Source organism: Oncorhynchus keta, chromosome 1, assembly GCF_023373465.1.
Source record: "Oncorhynchus keta strain PuntledgeMale-10-30-2019 chromosome 1, Oket_V2, whole genome shotgun sequence".
NCBI lineage: Eukaryota > Metazoa > Chordata > Actinopteri > Salmoniformes > Salmonidae > Oncorhynchus > Oncorhynchus keta.
In genome coordinates, this window is record NC_068421.1 from 41,758,743 (window position 1) to 41,779,617 (window position 20,875).

General features: G+C 42.5%; 1 protein-coding gene across 1 annotated transcript in view; it reads right to left on the reverse strand.

Annotated features, from left to right (window-relative positions):
• Window positions 1-20,458, reverse strand: part of LOC118385534 (leucine-rich repeat and fibronectin type III domain-containing protein 1-like protein) — a 140,027-nt gene extending 119,569 nt beyond the window's left edge. Inside the window, exon 1 of the mRNA XM_035772746.2 lies at window positions 19,324-20,458. The gene's annotated coding sequence lies outside the window, so the exon portion shown is untranslated. The remainder of the gene's footprint in view (window positions 1-19,323) is intronic.
• Window positions 20,459-20,875: the final 417 nt, after the last annotated feature.

The window sequence follows — 20,875 nt, forward strand, 5'->3', positions numbered from 1 at the left end:
GGTGTTCTATTCAGGGTTGTTGGCCACACAAGCTAAAGGCTAACAAATGTTTCTGATTATATAACTTTTTTTTTTTTTTTTTACAACAACCTGAAGGTATGCACAGAAATTATGACAATAACCAAATGTTGTTCTGCTCATGAAATGTCTGAAGATAAAGAATTAATTATGATGCAATTAGAATTCGTCATGACACACAAGCAAGTACTTTATATTGCTTATCTTTGGGCAAATGCGTTAGCTTTGTAAAGATGCCTTACCGTGGTATGGTGTTTACTGTACCCAGGTGAGAACAATAATTAGAAACTTTATCAACACAATCTCTGGAGCTTGCAACAACCAATTTCTAGACACTGTTGCTGTTTCATTTATCACTGTCAAGCTACAACCAATGCTTTGCTTATTCGTGCTTTTTGCCTTATTTCTTTGTGCTACTTCTTACCTTATTACTTGTGTTCTGGTTATAAGACACTACAGCATACACACCCACACACATACAAACAAATGAAATAAGCATAAATAAGCATATATTCAAATGTAATCAAAGAAAGAAAAACTAAAGGATGAGCAACAGCCAAGGCAAAACAACTGTCTTATGGATGAGTATTAGAATGTTTGGAGACAGACAGACAGACAGACAGACAGACAGACAGACAGACAGACAGACAGACAGACAGACAGACAGACAGACAGACAGACAGACAGACAGCGAAATGATTGATTGTAGATTTGATGGATGTTTGCATGTAAATACTGTATGTTTTTGTGAGTTTATGAATGTCTCTCCATCTGTACGAATGTGTTTGTTTGTCTGCTACAGAACACCACCTTATATAATATATAGTCATACTTCTCCTGCCACCTACCCACACTAAAGGTCTGTTCAGGTCATTCATTCTCTACCAGCAAGGAAGTGACATAGGAAATGCATTTATGGGAGAGGGATAAACGAAATGCTACATTTACTTTAGAAGACAGCTGGTGCAGGGATGGAAAATTAGGCTTTGCACCATAGAGGTGTACCAGATTGATATTGTGAAGATTTTCCATCAATTCCTTAAAGTGGCAAAATACAAAATGTTCTCTGGCAAGAGTTTTCTGAATGGCTGGAGGTGGCACATCCCAGCAAACAAAGGACATCCTGAGGACATTTGGCGACGTTCCCATTGGGTTCCTTAAGACTTTAAGCACAATACGACCCATTGACTTTCTGAAAATGTTCTAGGAACATTAAAGTTCGAAGGATGTGACTTTTTCTAGTCCCTGGTTTGTCCCAAGGACATTTTTTGAACGATCTTGGGATGTTGTGTCATGGTCCTTTGGACATTTGGTCTAGTTCCCGGTTTGTCCCAGGGACATCCCCAAAGACGTTTTTAGGATATTCTTTGGACGTGGTGTAATGGTCACCTGGAGGTTTTTTCTAGTTCCTGGTTATCTGGAGACAGTCACAAGGACGATTTTAGGACATTCTTGGGACATTTAATCATGGTCCCTGAGAGGTTTTTGTCACGTGATGGTCCCAGGTGTCCCAAACCATTATTTATTTTATTTTATTTTATTTTATTTCACCTTTATTTAAACCAGGTAGACTAGTTGAGAACAAGTTCTCATTTACAACTGCGACCTGGCAAAGATAAAGCATAGCAGTGTGAACAGATAACAACACAGAGTTACACATGGAGTAAACAATAAACAAGTCAATAACAAAATAGGAAAAAAAGAAAGAGTCTATATACATTGTGTGCAAAAGGCATGAGGAGGTAGGCGAATAATTACAATTTAGCAGATTAACACTGGAGTGATAAATGATCAGATGGTCATGTGCAGGAAGAGATACTGGTGTGCAAAAGAGCAGAAAAGTAAATAAATAAAAACAGTATGGGGATCACCGCATGAGTGGGAGTTGGGACAAAGGAGGTATCAGAGGAGTGGAACTAGGGGCTCCATTGTAAACTAAAACAATGATAACTAACCTGAACAACAGTATACAAGCCATATTGACATTTGAGAGAGACGTACAGCGAGGCATAAAGTAAACTCACGTGTTGATTGGGAGAGCTAGCTAAAACAACAGGTGAGACAACAACAGCTAATCAGCTAACACAACAACAGCAGGTAAAATGGCGCTGACTAGGCAGAGAGGGTCGGATTAACTACACACAGAACCTGAGTCCGCAGCTGGCGCCGACAGATAAAATAAACAAATAAACAGAATGGAGTACCGTGATTAATGGACAGTCCAGCAGGCATCAGCTATGTAGCCAAGTGATCATAGTGTCCAGGGGGCAGCAGTAGATGGAACAGGGAAGCCGCCACTACGATAGCACGCGGGCGACACAGCGTTTAAAGTTAGTAGCCCGGGGCTCGTAGGAGTGTCTGCTCCGACGGAGGCCGGTTGAAGGCACAGCAGATGGAGTATTCATCGGCAGGCCTGTCGTGGTGGTGCGGCGGGGCGTAGTGTCGACAGAGAATCCAAGCCAGATAGCGAAAGAGGTATTGTAGAATTTAGTTTGCGAGCTGGGAGATTCGGCTAACTCACGGCTAACTGGTGCTAGCTTCATGGCAGTGGCGTTAGCCACTATAGCCAATCGGTAGCAGCGGTGATCCGGTGCCAAGGTCCAGAGTTTACAGCAAGGATCCGGTGGAGTATTGGGCTCTAGCCGTGTATGAGTGTGGTTCGGGTGAACAGATGAGTAGGCCGGGAGGTGGGCTTCAGGGATAGCTTCGGTGCTGGGTGCCACGGTGAGTGCAAGCTAGCTGTGATCTAGCTAGCTGCAAGCTATGAGCTAGCTAGCTGCAAGCTAGCTGTGAAGATCATATGTAGTGGTCCAGGGATTACAGCAGGAATCCGGCGTTGTTGTGGAGAGACAGTCCGATACTGGTAGACTGGTGAGTATTATCCATTACATATCCAGGCTAAAAACAGGGCTGGTATCTGTGCAGAAGGTAAAAGCCACTAGCAGTGGCTAACAATGACTAAATAGCTTGTAGCTAATTAGCTGGTTAGCTTCTGGAGGTTCTTGAATGTGTTCTAAAATTAAAAATAATAGCGATTCCGTATCACATTGGGTGAGGCAGGTTACCAGAAGGTATAATCGAATTAAAAATCAAAAAGAGATTGAAAATAGAATTTAAATATATATTTAAAAAATACGAAAAATACAAAACACGTCTTCACTGCTACGCCATCTTGGATTCTAAGAAAATAATAAGAAATGTAAAGTAAATTATAAGAAAAGTAATGGAATGTTATGGGGGGTTTTAAGGTAAGTGGTAAGCTGTTCAGCTAAAATAGAGTAAAAATCTTTAATCGATGACAGTATGATTACATTTGTCATGATCATTTAGTACTGACTTTTCAATATTACATTTACATTTACATTTAAGTCATTTAGCAGACGCTCTTATCCAGAGCGACTTACAAATTGGTGCAAACACCTATGACAACCAGTGGAACAGCCACTTGCATCTAAATCTTGTTGGGGGGGGGGGAGAAGGGGGGGTGAGAAGGATTACTTACCCTTACTTACCCTATCCTAGGTATTCCTTGAAGAGGTGGGGTTTCAGGTGTCTCCGGAAGGTGGTGATTGACTCCGCTGTCCTGGCGTCGTGAGGGAGTTTGTTCCACCATTGGGGGGCCAGAGCAGCGAACAGTTTTGACTGGGCTGAGCGGGAACTGTACTTCCTCAGTGGTAGGGAGGCGAGCAGGCCAGAGGTGGATGAACGCAGTGCCCTTGTTTGGGTGTAGGGCCTGATCAGGGCCTGGAGGTACTGAGGTGCCGTTCCCCAACATGGGTTTTAAACTCACAACTCCTGGATTTGGGGTTTGCTGATCTCTGTGCTGCGCTACAAAGCCTGAAGAATATCCTAAACATTCATCACCAATAATATTGGTTTGTTTGGATCCCCATTAGCTTTTGCCAAAGTAGCCGCTATTCTTCCTGGGGACCACACAAAACAGGACATGTAACAAAACACTGATAGACAAGAATAGTCACACAAATTTAAAAAAATACAACAATATTCTCTTGAGACTCCCCCCCGATTTATATTTTATTGTATGTGTGAAATTGTCCTCTGTAGTGGTCATTAGGACATAAATATGAATACATTTACATTACAGTCAATGGGTACAGTACGTGAAAAGCATAGTTGTGTCATCGGTGTGTCCACTGCAATAGACATTTATTGTCCTCTTATTTAGCTCTTATTTAATGTGAAAAAACGTATTCACTACCGTTCAAAAGTTTAGGGTAACTTAGAAATGTCCTTGTTTTTGAAAGAAAACCATGTTTTTTGTCCACTAAAATAACATCAAATTGATCAGAAATACAGTGCAGACATTGGAAATGTAAATGATTATTGTAGCTGGAAACGGCTGATTTTGTATGGAATATCTACATAGGCCCATTATCAGCAACCATCACTCATGTGTTCCAATGGCACGTTGTGTTATCTAATCCAAGTTTATCATTTTAACAGGCTAAATAATCATTAGAAAACACTTTGGCAATTATGTCATCTCAGCTGATTAAAGAAACAATAAAACTGGCCTTCTTTAGACTAGTTAAGTATCTGGAGCATCAGCATTTGTGGGTTCGATTACAGGTTCAAAATGGCCAGAAACAAAGACCTTTCTTCTGAAACTCGTCAGTCTATTCTTGTTTTGAGAAATGAAGGCTATTCCATGTGAGAAATTGTCAAGAAACGGAAGATCTCGTACAACGCTGTGTACTAATCCCTTCACAGAACAGCACAAACTGGCCCTAACCAGAATAGAAAGAGGAGTTGGCGGCCCCGGTGCACAACTAAGCAAGAGGACCTGTACATTAGTGTCTAGTTTCATGGCAGCTTCATTAAATAACCTGGGAACTAGACAAAAACCTCCAGGGGAACATGACACACCGACCCAAGAACATACTAAAAACATCCTCAGGGTTGTCCCCGGCACCAACCAGGAATTAGACAAAACCTCCAGGCAACCATGACACAACATGCTGACCACTTTAGGTGACCATTTCATGACATTCCGGGGACGTCCTGATGACTCATTTTTGTTTGCAGTGATGCCACATCGGTGTGCTGTGGGCATTTGTCACTATAAATGAGTAGGTAAGTGTCCCAGAGCTTGGATAAATCCACTTCGCAGGGCAGAAAATCCATCTCGATTAATGACCTCAGTCTTATCAGCAAAGCCACTGCCCTATCTGATTGGTATAAAGGGCCCATTTCATTACACACAGTCCCAAAGTCCAATGAATACCATATCAAATCCAAATCAAATCAAATGTTATCGGTCATATACACATACAGTATTTACCAGGTTATTGCGGGTGTAGCTTGTTTCCATAGCTCTACAGTGCAGTAGTATCTAAAAACAATTCACAACAATACACACACATCTAAAAGTAAAATAATGGAATTAAGAAATACATAAATATTAGATTGCGCAATGTCGGAGTGGCATTGACTAAAATACAGTAGAATAGAATACTGTATATACATAAGAGATGAGTATAGCAGTATGTAAACATGATTTAAACATGATTAATTTAAGTGACTAGTGTTCCATTATTAAAGTGGCCAGTGATTCTAAGTCTATGTATATAGGGCAGCAGCCTCTAAGGTGCAGGGTTGCGTAACCGGATGGAAGCCGTCTAGTAATGGCTATTTAACAGTGTGATGGCAGTAGAGAGATACAGTAGGAGCTGTTTCTCAGTCTATCGGTCCCATCTTTGATGCACCTGTACTGACCTCGCCTTCTGGATGATAGCGGGGTGAAATGGCCGTGGCTCGGGTGGTTGATGTCCTTGATGCTCTTTTTGGCATTCCTGTGATATCGGGTGCTGTAAGTGTCCTGGAGGGTAGGTAGTTTGCCCCTGGTGATGCGGTGGGCAGACATGATATAATGTAGATATAATAGGAGCAGCATGCAGGATTACCTCACAGATAAGCAATTTCTCAGCCATTCCCAAGAAGAAGCCACAGAACTACTCTGTCTTCCAGATCGTCCCTGAAATTGGACGAACCATTCAGCTACTACGTTTCTAAAGCCATGTCACATGTCACTTGCACATCATCATCTGCACATCTATCACTCCAGTGTTATTTGCTAAATTGTAATTACTTCGCCACTATGGCCTATGTATTGCCTTATGTTCTTACTTCATTTGCACACACTGTATAGAGATTTTTCTATTGTGTTATTTGACCGTATGTTTGTTTATCTCATGTGTAACTCTGTGTTGTTGTTTTATTCACAATGCTTTGATTTATCTTGGCCAGGTCACAGTTGTAAATGAGAACTTGTTCTCATCTGGCCTACCTGGTTAAAGAAAGGTGAAATAAAAAAAATAAAAAATAAAAAACTTTCAGAAAGTAAACCATTCATTGAAAGCAAGGTGAGCTCGAAAAATGCTGAATCTAGGTTACCCTACTTCTCCCGCTATCCTTCCTTCACCATACAGTACCTATATGCACTGCACCATACAGCACAGCATATGTTTCTCAGCATAATGTGTTCATTCTTCCACATATGTGACTTGTTTCAGGAAACTAGGCGTATGTCTCATGTCACTACTTCACACGAGCAGCATTTGAACATAAACACTTATTTTGGCAGAAATGCCTTCTGGTACATGTGCACTTTAATGTCCCTTAATAATAACTTGTATTCCATCCATAAAAATGAATTAAAGTGTTAAATTGCGAGCCTAGTTGGTCTAGCCACAGAAAAAAGGCAAGAACCTTCCCACTAGTATTGATTGGCTGAGATAATGTATGGGCTGGACATGCCCGGAGATGTGTTTGGATTGGTCTGCCATGTAGCAAGCTTCTGTCTATAAAGTCAGCTGTTCAGTATGTGTTGACAGTCCTTTCTACCGCACCGTTTTTGAAAGATATAACGTTAGCCATGGAGAACTACAAAAATGTTGCTTACCTTTCTCCACAACATTGATGCCCTGAATTTAGCAGGCGCTATCAACAGAACAGTTGGAAAATGTGATGGGCTGTTTTCTGCACACGCCACATTCAGTGTGAACCGGAGTGACTTGACATAAAGCTGGCCAAACAAGATGTTGCTTCAAACAAAACAGAGTTAAATGGTTCCAGTCTGCCGTGAAGCGTTCATCTAGCTACATAAGAGTCTAGCTACATTTTCCAGATTTAAGATTCTAATTTTGTCATGAAGTCATTTATATTGCAAGTTAAAGCATACTGTTAGTTAGCGAGCAAACGTTTCCTTCAAATGACCCATCAATTTAGACAAGTGCGTTGGGTATGCATCTAATAACGATAAAATATTGTTTTCTGGACACTGTGTTTTTGATATTGCTCCTATGCAAGTACTATCACTGTACCGTTTCCACCTTCTGTATCCCGTGCATGTGACAAATAAACTTAGATTTTATTTGATATAGTGTGTGTTTACCACATGGCCTCACATGTGAATCTTTAAAGAGATGGATGGGACAAAGGCCTAAAGAGGCTGTGAACGATGCTGAATGGGTGTAGACAAAGAAGAGCTCTCCAGTAGGTGTACTAAAACATTCAAGGGCCATTTTCTCAAAAGTGAGGTTACAAGTTGATCAACTTTCAAAGCAGAATTACTTTCCAATTGTTCCTCAACTGCAGTGTGTGATATACCATTTCCAGCTCTGAATCACACTTTTATTGAATGCAAAAAACACAGTTTCAAATTTTGCTACTTAAGACCGAGTCGAGTTGGTTGGTCACATATAGTATGCCTCAACACATACAGTATTAGGTAAAACTGCTTAACTTCTTCAGTACGGCGAATCAATCACCATTTGTCCCCCTTTCTCTCTCTTTCGTTCTTCCATTTTCTACTTAGCCCACATGAATATAAAGTGTGTGTTCATTGACTCGCGTTCGTTGCGCATGAGTCGTCTCACACTCCTTGCAAATTTTTTTGTGGCTGATGGCGATGGGGTTGATGAGCAATGGGGACGCGAGAGAGGGGGTGGGAGTGTTGACAGCTCTGACACTAGGAACAATGAAAGCAAACAAGGGAGGATGGAGAAAAAAAATGATGCCGCCTGTCAGCCAGCAATAACATTGAGTCTCTCAATAATCTGATTGAATGTGTTATTTACCTCTTGAAAAAGGGAAACAAAAGTGGAACCTTTCGAGACAGGGTGGTGGTGGGGGGTTGGGTGATGAGAAGGAGAGATTGAGTTGCTTTCGAAAAGGAGATGGAGAAAACAAGGGATGGGAGAAATGGAGAAGGCAGAAGGAGGAACATGGTGGTGTTGAAATCGAAGTTTTTATTCCAAATAGCCTCCCTCTGCAGTTCCTCGGTGGAGGGCTTTGCAGAGCTGAGATGTAGCCGTGACAATGAGAGCTACTAGGATTGTTTTTCATTTTGATGGTACATGGGAATTGATTTTTACTGGGGAGGGATTCTGGGGGTATATGGAGCAAAATCCTTGACCAAAGCTTTGGCAGAAAGTCTTGCGATTTGCAAGGGTAGATCGAATGTTACATTGTTCACTATTCTGAAAACATTATTAGACTATTATTTCCCTTTTAATTGGTTACACTCACACACTCCTACTCCCATGAAATCAATTTGTGGTCTTGGGAGGACAACAACAAAAATGTACTTTCTTGACCTTGCCTCTAACCAAGCACAGCCCAAAATCTTATCTGCCAATGTTGCTCTTGTCTGCAATCCCTGATATGCTTATGTGCTGCCTCAGAGCAACCAGATATCCTGAGATTATTGCCTGGGGGTTCACCATATAATATGCATCCAGAGTGTCGACTCTTTTCTGGATTGCTCCAGGGAAGAGATTCCAGAAACATAAACGGAACACTTGTTGGCTCTGTGGCTCAGTTGGTAGAGCATGGCGCTTGTAACGCCAGGGTAGTGGGTTCGATTCCCGGGACCACCCATACGTAGAATGTATGCACACATGACTGTAAGTCGCTTTGGATAAAAGCGTCAGCTAAATGGCATATATTATTATTATTATTACTTGTCAAGTATGTAGTGCAATACGCACACATGTAAATGCTGGATGATTCATGTTCCATGATAGGGGACCTACTGTAGTAGTAACTCATTGAATTAAGAGTAAACAAATGGCAAATAGTATGAGATACTCAATATAACATCTGAATGATTACTCTTATTGTGCTATTCTAACCCTCAGCGTGTCTCTACGGCCGTGGTGCGCCCAACATTGATGTATGTTATCGACTCCCTATGTGCAAGAATCTCAAGAGTGAGTTAGCTACTCCGCAACAGGTAACATAACTACTGAATATCAACCTACAGAGACATCTCCTCCTCCAGAGTTACAACTCCATAGAGTCTAAAGGGCAGCCTGACTTCTGAAAACGTTTTGCAGGGTGGCCTACATAGCTCTATCTGTGTGCTGTGTGCTGCTGCTGGGTGGGGTGATGGACCATTTTCTTCAGCTTCCAGTGCATGATGGGAAACAGTGGTTGGTGCCAGACAGTGTCAGGGCCCAGTAGGGATCTAATCACCCCAGTCTCAACAGGGAGCTCAGCCACCACAGCCACTCTGGGTGGACTCAGGCTACAGGTAGTAAAAGCCTGCTTCACCCCACCCACCAACTGATCAATGAGTGCTAAGGTTCAGGAAAGAGAAGGAGAGAAAGAGTGTGTGCATGCGTGTGTATTTGTGTGTGCATGCGTGTGTATTTGTGTGTGCATGTGTGACATGGGAGCGCAAGGCTGAGCTGAAAGGATGGGGAGAAGGAGGACATGGGAAATGGGAGTGTGAGGTTTTCCAATATATTTGCCATCAGGTATTGATCAGATGATCAATTGAAGCAATTAATGGTTGAAACAAGTTTGCTGAGCCACTGTTACCCTCTCCTTACAGCACTCAACCCACAATGCATTGCAGAGTCTCATATGAAAAATTAATGAGGATCCCTTTCGTGGGGAATACATCAAGTGCAGAATTACAAGAGGGATGCAGCTCTCACACTCCAAAGACTCAAGGCTCACACCTACTAATTATTTTGGTTTCTCTCCGACACATGGATTACTCCATGGCCCTAATAGAAAAATAGGGCTAGGAGAAGTCAAATGCTGTATCTGTGAGAGATAGGGTGAGAAAGAGAGAGTTAGAGAGGTAGGTAGAGATAGTGAGAGATAGAGAACGAGAGACAGGTAGATACAAGAAGAAAGAGAGAAAGAAAGTGTGTGTGTGTGTGTTTGTGTGGGTGTGTGTGGGTGTGTACCCGCATGCATGTGTGCTACTCTCTTTTCAGTTAATCCCTTTTTTATTAGATTAAACAAGAGGGTGTAGAAAAAAAGCTGGTTTAATTTCCCTGGGCATATTTCACTGGACCGCTGTTCAGAGAGGTATTAAAATTATCCACAGTTATTTTTTTCATTTAAAAAAAAAAAAACTTTATTTAACTAGACATGTCAGTTAAGAACAAATTCTTATTTTCAATGAAGGTCTACAGTAAACAGACAACAGAGTAAATTGATATGTACGATATTAAATCAATGATCATATCATAGGTGGCACATTATATGTGAAATTGCTGCAGTGCAAGTCTGCTAGCTAGATTAATAAGATTCAAAATTTTTATGTGTGGGATAAAGTGTCATTTACACTTTAATGCCGCAAAACCTCAGAGCTTTGGCAATGTATCTTCCCTCTTTTTATCCAATACACTTTATCCTTTTTTGTATTGGATTTGAAATGATCTGAGAATCTCAAGAATGCGGCGGTTATCAGTCTTTTTCGCCCGTCGAAAAAAGTGGAGACACAAATGAGTGATTAGCACTTGAAAGGCTGTGGGTCATATCAAAGTGCTGACAAAGTGAAGTTAGAAAAATGTCATGTTTTTCTGAGATCAGAGCGAGAAGCTCAGAATCCTCATTCACTCTCTCTCTCCCGTCCTCAATCTCAGGCTATTTGAGTGCATATTGCGCCTTTGGATATTGAAGCAGGAATGAGCAATGGATATGCCATTTCCTTGTCACCGAGATCGAAAACTGCATTCTGACACACGCGGGAAACATATGACGCACTCTGAAGCAAAGCTAGAATGATGTGATTGGAACTAACATTACATTCAAATGTGAGCAGAATTTTGTGGAAAAGAGATCCATTTACCATTACACTGTTCTTGCAGTAAAATGACAATCAGTACAACCTTCAAAAAAGTATCATTTGTGTCTATGACAATCTATGCAAGAATCGCAATACATGATTTGTCACCAGTACTTGAAAGCGTGAATAAAACGGTACATACATTATGCTCCATACATACATATGATGTGTTACAGTAGATATAACATCACACCATACAGAAACTATGATGATAGCTTAGTAAGACACTTACTGTCACAGGAACACACACCAAAGTTATTATTAGTAGTGTGGGCGCAAGCCGCAATATGTGCCAGGGAGGAAAAAGGTTGTGCTTTGGCTCTCGACGAAGATAAAAAAAAAGTGTGTCCTGCTCAGTAATGCCTCAAATGTAAATTGTCCGCAGCAGTGAAATGGGCGACCTCGATGTGAATTAACGAGGAAGTCGAACACACCTCATTTCAAACTGTTGTTAGAAAATCAAACTCAAATCGGCAAGTTGAAACATAGCCTATGGATAACTAGCAGGCGGCGTGAATTTGCTTGAGGGCGGCGTGGGTTAACTGTCCAGTTGCGTAACAATCACATTTTGGAACGGTGAGTGCATCCTGCGATCACACACACATAACAAACAAAAAAAAAAACTCATGCTGGGACGAGCATTAGAAATATTTGGAACTCACACGTGAAAAGGTTAAACATTCCGTCAAAGAAACCATTTTGAAGCCAAATCAAAATGGAACACTTTTCAATGTTATATCTGACATGGTACAGGTGTCTTCTTCTTTTTTAAGCCCATAACCATGTGTGTGAGGTGTGTACTTTTGCTCAAAGTAGATTTGTTAAAGACTACCAAGAAACAACCTGATTTAGCCCACTGCAGTAAAAGGTTCATGAAATAAGGGAGAAGCACAAGATCTAAGACGTAAAATAGAACCTTGGGGTCCAGAGACGGGCACATTAGCAAGAAAGCTAGCTCCCTTGGGGGAGCTGTAATTGTGCTTATCAACGCCACAGTCATTACAATACAATGGGGTAAGTGTGTAATGTTAATGCAGCATGAAAAGCTAAACCATCTTTGGTTAATATGTTGCTGTAGCTGGCAAACAAACACACATCCATGTGCATGTACATATGCATACACACGTGAGAAAGTCAATAATCCAGTTGTCTTTAGAAGGTCTATTATATTTTGAGGCTGTGCTCCATGGCTAATTGCTTCACTTTCCAGGTGCCTGCTCGTACATGACCAGGCTACTGTGCTGTTAAACAGGCTCGTTAAAACCTCATGTAGTATCAAGCCTTTCTCCACCCGGACGTGATCGCCTTCGGCTGCTCATCTCGAGACCTTTGACCAACATACAGTATGCAGAGGCAGGAATGGCTACTGGAGGTGTGCACTCCTCTCACATGGGACACTCACTCATGTTCTATTCGTCTGAGAACAAATTTGTTCGCAGATGCACAACAAATCCTGGCCATGGTTGCAAACAGTCAAAGCAGACATACTACACATAAGAAAACACAGTGGTGAGGTATAACAATAGGGATGAAATAATGAATGCGCTCCTCTACTGTCCACAATGGATGCAGTACCTCTCCAGTTTCATAGCTACAAATTGATGAAAGCCATTGATTGAAAGACGAGTCAATTTGCCTAGCTAGTGTCTTAGACTGGAGCTATACTGCAGCATTAAGTATCTGTATATTGCGCCTGCAGCTACAGTTTCTAGACTAGTCTGTGTTGGTGGGTCTAGCTGGTCTCCTTGGAGATCATGTCCATGAAAGTCTGCTGGGGTGGGATGACGGTCTGGAGGATGATCCCTGATCATTGTCCTGCAGGCTGACACAGGGGGAGAGAGAGAGGAGGAAAATGGGGTTTCCTCTTGTTTATTGGCCAGAGCAGCCATTTTTTTTTTTTTTCATTTTACTTGGCAAGTCAGTTAAGAACAAATTCTTATTTTCAATGACGGCCTAGGAACAGTGGGTTAACTGCCGGTTCAGGGGCAGAACGACAGATTTGTACCTTGTCAGCTCGGGGATTCGAACTTGCAACCTTTCGGTTACTAGTCCAACGCTCTAACCACTAGGCTACCCTGCCGCCCCATGGAACGTATCTTGACGTAATAGTGAGACTACCTCCATGGCATCACTCTGTATCTGCTGGAGCCGTGACAATGGATGGCGGTGGTTGAGAACGGAAGCATCGATCATCTATAGGGCCCCATCATCCTCCCACTAGGCCCGACACTGGGTGACACCGCAGGGACGCCCCTGCCTTGACCCCGGCGAGCACTTGTTTCCTCTACCGTTGACCTGGCTCTGAGTTGGAGGGTGGAGCATGGAGAGCCAAGCAGCGTTGGACTAAGTGCACTGTAGAAAATTGATGATCGAGGAAGCAGAGGAGAGGAATACTTATTGCTTACAGTACATGCAGGGTCAATTTTTGTTACCCTCCACTCACAGACACATTGATAAAAGATCATCTCACTCATTACACAATGTTGACCTTGCATCAATCAACTTCACTGTGTGATCCCCAAAAAAAGACAAAAGCAGTTTAGATTGAATTGCATTTCAACCTTTCATCAAGCTACCAGTAGGGACTTGACTATCCATGTATTTCCATGTATTTCCATGAAGCATTTTTATTGGATAATGAGGCTGTTAGCCAACAATAAAGGCAGACTGCTCAAGAAAGTATTATCCCCCACTTTAATCTCCCCTTGAAGTTCTCTATTGCCTCTGGTGGAAATATGATCCGGAGGGTTGTGCCAGCTGTCGTGATTTACGAGCTGGAAGGAAAGGTAATCATGACCTCTCATTCACACCCAGTGTCTTTTCTACTTGCTGATTACTCTCTGATGTACTATGCCAGCCATGATGGTCTTATTGTTTTGATTTCTTGCCATTGAGTATCTCCTTTAACCAGGGGTGACCGACCTACCATTGCATTTCATCCTTAGAACAACATCATATTTACTGAGCTGGATATTTTCACTGTTGCCAGCTCATATCATCACAAGCACAGCCTAGTAATGAATGCTGTAACATAATTTTCTGTAGTGATGTCAACCATGGCCCATTTCAGAATCCATAAAACTAAGCCTGTCGGCTCCAGCCACTGACTAATGTGGGTCGTAACCTACGCTACGTGAGAGTATGGGTGTGTGCATATTGAAGCTTAGAGGAATGTTGGTGTTAAAAGAAAAAGATGCTCAGTCCCACTTTAAACAAACAAAGACTGTATGTGTTAAGTTTTTGGAGCAGGATGTCACGCCCTGGTCGAAGTGTTTTGTGTTTATCTTCATTTATTTGGTCAGGCCAGGGTGTGACATGGGTTTTTGCATGTGGTGTGTATGTAGTGGGATTGTAGCTTAGTGGGGTGTTCTCGGTTAGTCTATGGCTGTCTGAAGTGGTTCTCAATCAGAGGCAGGTGTTTATCGTTGTCTCTGATTGGGAACCATATTTAGGCAGCCATATTCTTTGGTTGTGTTGTGGGTGATTGTCCTTAGTGTCTTGATGTCCTTATTCTGTGTTAGTTTGCACCAGTTTAGGCTGTTTCGGTTTTCATTACGTTTATTGTTTTGTTGAGTTTGTGTTTTGATCCGTGTTACGTTGTTTTATTAAACATGGATCGCAATCTACACGCTGCAGTTTGGTCCGACTCTCCTTCACCACATGAAAACCGTTACACAGGAGCTGTTATGTCACACTTTACACAGCATGACAAACATACATTATTTGTGAAGAATATGTCATGAGTAATGCTCTTTAAAGCATTTATAACTGGTTGTTTGCTTAAATGCCCCAAGCTCTCCAAAAATGTACATTAAGGGGAAAGAAAGAGGAAAAGAGAGGAGGAGGACAAAGAGGAGGAGGATATTCAAGGTGAAAGTGATGGCTGAGCTTGGGGTGAGAGTTGGATCAATGGTGGAGGAGACTACTGAGGGTCAGTGGGCAGCTAGATCACAACAAAACAGCCAGCAGCCCTGAGGAGGTATTGAGGGCCTGCCAGCTCACTGAAAAGGGCTAATAAAAGCCTCACTGCACGTGGATCAAACAGTCACCAAATGGGAATTAGGAACAAAGCTCAGGTGGTGATGACCCCACACCTTAATTCACACAGAGGGATGGATGTATGGTTGTAGACCTTCTGATGGACAGAGAGATCAACTAATCCAAAAGGTACACCATATCCAGGACTTCCTGAATATCTGTGAGTAAGCCTATGTTTTGAAAACAAAACAATTTACAAGTTGTATAATTTCATTATGTGTTATGTACATTACATAACATGTGTTATGTAATGTATTTCCATTATGCAATTAAAGGCCACCACTCTAACCACTGATGAGGCAAACATACATTTCACTAAACTAACAATGAGATGGAAACTTATCATGGCTCGATCATACAGTCCCTCCCCTATCTTTTCCCATCTGCATTGGTATTTCCAGCAAATTAACCCCACACACATCATTCCTAGTCACACCCTGATCCGTTTCACCTGTCATTGTGCTTGTCTCCACCCCCCTCCAGGTGTCGCCCATCTTCCCCATTATCCCCTGTGTATATATACCTGTGTTTTCTGTGTGTTGCCAGTTTGTCTTGTTTGTTCAAGCTTATCAGTGTTTTGTCTCAGCTCCTGTTTTTCCCTAGTCTCTATCTCGTCATCCTGGTTTTTGACCTTTGCCTGTCCTGACCCTGTGCCCGCCCGCCTGACCACTGCCCGTCTCTGACACAGAGCCTGCCTGCCATCCTGTACCTTTGCTGCACCTCTGTATTACCGACCTCTGCCTGACCTGAGCCTGCCTGCCATCCTGTACCTTGGCCTCTGTTCTGGATTGACCCCTGTCTATCTTGACCTGTCATTTAGCCTGCCCCTGTGGTTACAATAAACATTGTTACTTCACACAGTCTGCACTTGGGTCTTACCTTGATTCCTGATAATTACTAGTTTATGACCTCATGCTTATGCATGTATAGCTTTTATAGGGCAGCAGGTAGCCTAGCGGTTAGTGCATAGGGCCAGAAACCGAAAGGTTGCTAGTTCAAATACCTGAGCTGTCAAAGTAAAAATCTGTTGATGTGCCTTTGAGCAAGGCACTTAACCCTAATTTGCTCCATGGGTGCCATACTACTATGGCTGTAAAACATCGCGTTTCGATGCACCTATCAAGTGTGTCACAATAAACATTTTATTTTTTTATGTATCAAATTGTGTATGAGCTCATGCTTGCAAGCCGTTGAGTTTGGTTTACGCATTAATTTCATGCCTATTGCGGACGGGAAATGTCACCCTTTCTGCATGAGTTCTGCCCACATCTGAAGTTCATCAACCCGATTAGGCTACTGACTGGAGCATATACATGTTCTCTATAACAGTTGCAAAAGAGGATTACACTTGCCCAAAACAATGAGAAAACAAACCCCAGCCAATAGCAACAGTACAGTATGGGCTGCAGCCGCAATGCTGTAGATTTGTGGTTCACACAATCTATTTTTATCTTAATGCTGACAGCAACCACGCCACTGTTCACACAACGGTGATTGAGATAATTGGGTGCCATTTATCCACGGTCTCGCTCAAAGTCTTAGACATTTCCCCCCCATGATGCCTTATGGTGCAATGATAGTAGCAACGGTATGCATTCTATCCCTCTTCTCCCCTTGTAATTCCCCTTTTCGAATCTATATAGTGCCCCAGCATGGGTACCTGTTTACAGGAGTTGAATGAGAGGGCAATATTTACACACCATGAAAGCAGGGAAGAGACTGCAATGAGTGAGTGTGGCTATTTCAGGTTTATTTCCATGCGGGGTAGTTCAGACAAGTTATTTAACATGTGCCAAGTCTTCAGCTTTGATGGAAAGAAGGGAAGGCTGGGAGTTAAAGGAGAAACTCCCTTGAGCTATTGCTGTGTGTGTATTGTGTTTGACAGGCCATGATGGACCGCAAAAAAAGGCTAAATCTACAAAGGATTCACCTTACCAACCTAGCTGTTCTAAATAATTCCCTGCATTGCAATAAAACCACCCTAAACCAACAGCATGTCTCCGTTTGTATTCCATTGTGTGACTACAGGGGAAGTTCATTCAGGTAGCGGATGGAGAGAGTTGCTTGCTGGATGCCAGACTCTATGGATCAAAGCAGGCTGCAACAGTGAAGCTAATCCACTACAACCTGACCTGCCTCACACAAGCTCAAGACTAGGCCCTGTTAGGTCCCTACCAACCCACTAACTCCAACTTCACAGCTGCCTTGAATGTTAACAGACACAATACGACTGCACAGCCCTCACTTACCACAATGTGGGATAGTCAAGGGCATGAATCGTTGCTGAGCTGGGCTGGGGAGGCGTGGTCTTGACTGGGGATGGAATGAAGAGAAAGAGCGGACCCGTATGCCTCAGGATGTCTATTCCACCATAATGGCCTACTCTGTTCTAATTCTCACCCTACTGACAGAGAGCCCGCTCTGGGCAGGCACAGAACACCAGACAGCCTGGAGTAGCCAGGTACAAATGCATTTTTGTTAGCACCAGCCGTGTCCACCTAATCCCACCCAAGGGCTATGAATTGGAACTCACACACACAAACACACACATACACACACACACACTGCTAGGAAGGTGTCAACATGCTATTTCTGAGCTACAGCAGTACATAAAATATAACCTAGACTGAAACAAACAGACACACACACACACACACACAAAAAACACACACACTCTCTCTCTCTCATGACAATGATTCAGACTTCATCCTGCGCAGTCATCCACAAACTCTAACACCAGGCAGCAAAGTGTTCTTCAGCTATTGACTGGTCATTAAAGGCATTTGGGCTTTTTATGAAGATTGCAAAAATCTCTCTTGTGTCTATTAGTCTACAGGGCCTGAATATTATTGAGAGCCTTTCATATTCAACTCACCAATTGTCATCCTCTATGCTAAATACAAACCTTTCCATATTTGGCACCAGAACAGGCCACCACAGGTGCTGGCTGACTTAGAGGCAAGGCTGTCACAATGGAGAGGAAAATGCTAATTGGTGCACATTAGAGACACATCATATTTCAAAAAGGCTATCAGAATTGTGTCAGATATGACCTTCAAATCAAATGACGCCCTAATCGCTGATGCATGAAGATTAGTGACTGAGCTGTCTTGTAATTACATTGTAGCCAGGATATAATTGCACTCACTACATTTCGTACATGCGAGTGTGTAGGCTAGGTGCTGAGTGTTTTTTTTTGTCTGTGTGTGAGGCAGTCTCTGTGAGAATAAGTGTGTGGGTGTGAAGTGCGAATGATATAAAGTAGAGCACCTTGTAATGCTCCATATGACCGTTATCGAGACACACACATCGCCTGAGTTATCTATTATGTATCGTTTGTTTGTGCAGCAGATAACTAATATATTCATGACTATTCATTTGATCATAATGCAGCGTAAAATACTTAATGCCCTCTGGCTCTCAAAACGGTAAAGTTTCAAGGATACCGTTTCGGGAGCTGTCTATTGCACTGAGCGTCTCATACAGCCAATTCGTCAGTGAATTCAATGCAAACGTTGGAGAGCTGTCCATGGTGCTGAAAAGTCTCACCCAGCCACATCTGCCAGCGAAAACAGTGCTAGTTCTGATTTCAGTGCAGCCTACCTTACCAACCACACTCCTCGCTGTTTCTTTCGCCCCTATATAGCTAGTCACTGCAAGCACAGAAGCAAATGAAACATACCTAAAATGTGTCCTCATTCCAACAGAGTTAACGCATTCCAATACTGTCAGGATTGCAGGCAGCCACAAAGCACACCATTTCGTAAATGACACCAATTAGGCCTAAACATGTTTTAGTGTTTCACTCATTTCTGTACATCATTGAGACACTGCATACAATACCTTGCTTTGATAACGTAAATATGCTTACAAAACAGATTCACATATTCCTGCATTATTAGCTAGAATGGAAAACATACTCATTCGTGCACAAATATACTATATTTAATCAAATGGACGTCAAATATTAGAATGCATGTTGGCACAAGGATGGCGGTGCAGGCTATCGTCAGTAGTGCATGCCGGTAATTCTTCAACTAAGAAAAATGCAGCAATGTTCAGGGCTGTTCTCATGCGAAATTGCATTCCAATTCGCAGAAACCGCCATTTCATTTTCGAACACGTTTACATGATTAATACGTTATCAATTAGCCTACCTTTTTGGTTTGAGCCCTCTCTCCTGTCCCTCAAAGTCGAAAGATCCCGCTCTCTAACGCACGGCGTCTGGCGATTAGCGTCCAACTTTGCACTTCTGTCCCCACACGGATGGATCCGGTGCTGCCCAGGGTGAAACAGAGACGCCGTAGGGATGCTCTACAGCAACGCCAGTCAGGCAGCGCAGGGAAATGTCTAAGCGCGAAAAGACGCACACCCAGACATGAGACAAGCTTCAGGTACCACCACCGGCCACAGGTATAGCAAACACTTACTGGAAAACGCATAGGAATAACAAAATATATAAGAGCGGGAAGTTACTACTATAAGGGGGTTTTAGTCAATCAAGCTACTACTATAAGGGGGTTTTAGTCAATCGATTCGGTTTCATCTGTGCTGGGTAGCAATGCCTCTTCGCACCTCGGTTGCAGTGCAAAATGTCCTTGACTAACATGCTGATCACATGTATCCAATGGTTCCTGGCACAACGTTCATTGAAAACGTTGTGTTGTCCGTTCCCCAAAATGTCAAAGAAAGCATACAATTGTTAGAAACACACTCCGGTGAATTGAAACGGACTGTACCGTTATCCAAAAACAATCACTCATGCATTTTGGAGAAAAATTATGCAGTAACCTTGAACTATGTCCAAAATACAAGGTGCAGGCGTGTCCAGCGTTTCTCCAAAATCCATAGCTGGGTTCCTACAACCTCCTCCAAAGCCAACACTTAAAACAAATACATCCAGTGAAAGTAAAACAACCTATCAAGCGAAGGAATATCCTATATCAATGAATTACATCGCTGTCACCTGATATTCGTCTGACTGAGGTTATTGGGCAAATGACCGTGAATAATTTACACAACAATTCTGTGGATCACCCCAAGGTGAGCGAGCGGGTGGGGTGAGATGCAATCTCAGCTCCGGAATTGCAGCGGCACGCCCAGTCCGATGTCTTTCCTTCTCGTCCCCACCGGCGAGTACTTTCCGCGGCTCTCCTTGTAGGTCTACTTGCTGACCAAGTAAGTAGCTTGCAGAGAGAGAGACCTATCTTATCCACCTCCAGGTCTTCAAGTCAAACCGTGACTTTAGTTCAATTGAGCTGGTGTGGAGGTGTTGCATTGTGCCTCGTTGGGAATACCATGTAGGCTAATAGGTTTCACTAAAACATGAGATGCAGAGAGGGAGGGGAACAGAGCTGCGCACGGGAGGGAGGGAACGATGCACTCGCTGGTGGCAATGCACTTGTGAATTTAAAAGAGATATGCGCTTGTGGATTTAAATGTATTGAATTCAGCCTTTTAATGTGTAGCCTAATAATAATAATTTCAGTCGCTCATGATTTTAAATCATAATGTTTACTTGGTCCTTGTAGGCCTACATGGACCTCGTAGATTTGATGTTGTTTATTGTCATCATATATCTCTAATTGCCATTAATACCATTAAATTAAGTCTTACATTAAATTATTGCATTATTATTTGTATAGGCCTGGCAAAGGGTACCATGTCTCACCCCAGGAGAGTTAGGCACAGAAGGCTAGATTATTTCCA